Genomic DNA, 3,774 nt, shown 5'->3' with positions numbered 1-3,774 from the left:
ATGAGTTGTGGGTTGTTGTAGCACCCCGAAAACGGGTTTGTATTTTAAACCCGGTAAATATAAGGAAACGGGTAAAGTACCGTTAGTGGTAAAAACTAGCCCGTAAACAAAATAATAATAATAATAACTAGGAATATATTTACCTAGTTATTAACATGTAGGTAAGTGTAACACCCCGAAAATATAAAACTTTATATTAAATTTATAAAGTGTAAAATAAACAAGAATAAACGAACTAGGATAAATAACCCAGTTAGTTTATTAGTTTTGTAGTAACACATGAGTGAATTAAAAAACCTAAGATATAAAGTAAATAAAAAGTGGAGGGGCCCATGTTGTTAAAAACTGAAACTTATGTTATTAAGTTTGATAAAACAAAAACCAAACACCCCATTTGAGGGTCTGGTTCGATCAGAAGCAGGTGAAGGCGACCCCCCATTCTCAAAACCCTAACCTTCACTAATTCCTCAAATTGAAGGCTCAAACCAAGTTAAAATCGAAATCTGAACATAGATTCGTGATCACTTCGTCAAAGGGATCATAAGGTATGTCAAATTAGGTTGTTTTGATTCAACCTGAATTTCTTGCATGTGAAAGAAATCAAATGTTGAGCTTGATTATTTGTTGTAAATATGAAATTGGAAGTGATATAAGGTTTAGGGACAAACCCTAGGTGTTTTCTTGTCAAAATCGTGCATGATATTTGCAAGTTTCATAATCACCATAGTGAGTGATTAAAAAGTTAGTAGAACTTGATAAACACTAGGATTAAAACTCTTGTTTTAGTGTAAATTGAATTTATGAGATAATCTTCGGAAACAATGATGTTAAGACATATGTCAAAATTGTCTAATTAAGGTTAATTTGGGTGAAAATTTCAAGTCATGAACTTAGTTTTGATCATGTAGAAATCTGAACCGCTAGGTGTTTGATAAAACGCCTAAACGAGGGTTAAAATGTTAAAAGTTGGGTGAAAACGCAGATTTGACTATGTTAGAAAATAATGCGTTAAAGCTTATGAAAGAGTGCTAAACTTGTTATGAATTGAACTCTTTAGGCAAGGAATCCGGAACGTCAAGCGGACACGCCGGAGAGGATATGCGTGGAAAAGGTGTGCTTTAAAGGTACGTGACTTTAGTCTCGTTAATTTATGCATAAATATTTGGGTTAAGTGCATAAAGGATGTTTAGTAATTTTTATAGATTTTTATAAAGTTGTTTGACGACGTTTTCGCGGATGTTTTGTCAATAAATTAGTTGTTGATAGCAATAGTTCCGCTATTTGCAGAAACTATTTCGAGGTCTTAACCATCGAGTTTTGACACGATATTTGACCAGAAGTTGGTTTACAACATAAAGGATGTTTAGTAATTTTTATAGATTTTTATAAAGTTGTTTGACGACGTTTTCGCGGATGTTTTGTCAATAAATTAGTTGTTGACAGCAACAGTTCCGCTACTTGCAGAAATTATTTCGAGGTCTTAACCATTGAGTTTTGACACGATATTTGACCAGAAATTGGTTTACAACATAAAGGATGTTTAGTAATTTTTATAGATTTTTATAAAGTTGTTTGACGACGTTTTCGCGGATGTTTCGTCAATAAATTAGTTGTTGATAGCAACAGTTCCGCTACTTGCAGAAATTATTTCGAGGTCTTAACCATCGACTTTTGACACGATATTTCACCAGAAGTTGGTTTACAACATAAAGGATGTTCAGTAACTTTTATAGATTTTTATAAAGTTGTTTGACGACGTTTTCGCGGATGTTTTGTCAATAAATTAGTTGTTGACAGCAACAGTTCCGCTACTTGCCGAAATTATTTCGAGGTCTTAACCATCGAGTTTTTACACGATATTTGACCAGAAGTTGGTTTACAACATAAAGGATGTTTATTAATTTTTATAGATTTTTATAAAGTTGTTTGACGACGTTTTCGTGGATGTTTTGTCAATAAATTAGTTGTTGACAGCAACAGTTCCGTTACTTGCAGAAATTATTTCGATGTCTTAACTATCGAGTTTTGACATGATATTTGGCCAGAAGTTGTTCAACAACATAAATAATGTTTGGTAAGTTTTAAACATTTTAGACATAAGCCTTTTTGGGTCAAGTGCCTATAAACGAGTCTTTTCCGTAAAACAACCAACCGAAGTGTAGAATCCGGGAAAATCGGTCAAATATACTAAATCCACCATGAGTATAGTTGTGGTGAAATGTAAGTAGATAATTCGAATTTGGGAAAATGATGGGGGAAAAGAACGAGAGAAATTTAAACTTAAAAGTTTAAATTCTCTAAACGGGTCAAAACGAATTACGCGCATAACTTGGGTTTTGGGTGCGTAATCTACAAAAGTTAAAAATCTGAAATAAAGATTTTGAATTAAATGCTTTGGTGTATGATTTATGATTAACTAGAAACAAGTGTGTGATGTTATAGTCAAACGGGTCGAATAATCATATAAAGGATTTATAAGCCAATAGCTTATAATTCAGATTTTTATGCAAACCGAGGTGATAAATGGATTCGTAATTTAATTACGGGCGCATGGGAAAAAGAATCACGCAAAACGGACTTGTAGATAAAAAGCTATGGCAATTTGAAGATTGTTATTTTTGTAAAAATGGAGCTGGGCAAATATGCAGGTCCAGAGAATGGACCCACTGAAAAAAAGACTTCCCCGCGACACGCGACAGTATCCCTTAGTTTGGGCGCGACACGTGACAGATTAAAGGACGCCTTCCGCGACACGCGGGAGGCATGAATTTGGAATTTTATTTTCATTCTCATTATTTGATATCGGAACTTGATTATACTTGTTATATGTTGTCAAAATTAACCTTTAAGTTGGTTTTGATGTTAGGTAATGTTGGTGATACTCCGGAAGACGGTCAAGCAACATGTCAAAGAACCGAACACAACACTTTTGAAGCTTCCGCGTTAATATATTTCGTTTTAACTAAATGTGAATATGTAACTCTTGATGTCACTTTTGTACGTCTTAAACTAGTGGGGATGTTAATCCTAAATACTCTAATCGTGTATGAATATTAAGTTAACAATTTATTTTTGTTAACCCGTATATTACGCAAACTAAATGCGTATTTAGTAGTAAATTCATATTAAATTAATATGGGTGTTACAAGTTGGTAATCAGAGCTTATGGTTAAAGAATAAAGTGTGTTCGGTTCCAGGCTTGATTGCAAATCCGGTAAGTATAAGTATGTTAATTGTTTAGAATGATTAAAGTGTTGAGAACAACACATAGGGTTATCGTGTAATACACGTTACACCAATCAAATCGATAAATGATAGATATAGTTAACAAAATTACGTGCGTTGACACATACAGTATAAAGCCTATTATTACAATACGGGCGTTTATTAATGTCGAAATTACTAACTTTCGTAAATGTTTAGTTGAAGGACACTCGCATCTGAAGATGACGAGAGTTGAACGAATTGTGGATATGACGGTGGAACGGTCCGAGGTATGACAAGCAGAGCATACTCATTGAGGACCTAAATCGCGTGACGATCGCGAACAAAGTTAACGGTAGGAGAAGCCCGTTAGGGCAAGCATTACCAGGTGCACACTTTTAAATTTAATTGCACAAATAGTAATACAACAAACACGTAGGGGATAACGGTTGCATATATATCTGATAAAACCTTAATAGGATATCTATTCATTCGATAGAAAAGAAAAACATTTTATATGTTCAAATGTAAAACTAGTAAAACTAATGATTGTGTTTTGCAATTAAATAA

The 3,774-nt window shown here is 33.7% G+C and overlaps 1 long non-coding RNA gene across 1 annotated transcript; it reads left to right on the top strand.

Annotated features, from left to right (window-relative positions):
- Positions 1-411: 411 nt before the first annotated feature.
- On the top strand, positions 412-3,075 carry LOC118487215. The gene is made up of 3 exons (XR_004880818.1): positions 412-545; positions 1,058-1,124; positions 2,867-3,075. It is a non-coding gene; the product is annotated as an uncharacterized LOC118487215 (long non-coding RNA).
- The last annotated feature ends 699 nt before the right edge of the window (positions 3,076-3,774 follow it).

This window comes from Helianthus annuus, chromosome 15 (genome assembly GCF_002127325.2).
Source record: "Helianthus annuus cultivar XRQ/B chromosome 15, HanXRQr2.0-SUNRISE, whole genome shotgun sequence".
NCBI lineage: Eukaryota > Viridiplantae > Streptophyta > Magnoliopsida > Asterales > Asteraceae > Helianthus > Helianthus annuus.
Note: the sequence above shows the minus strand (reverse complement) of the source record. Positions and strands in the feature narration are given on the sequence as shown.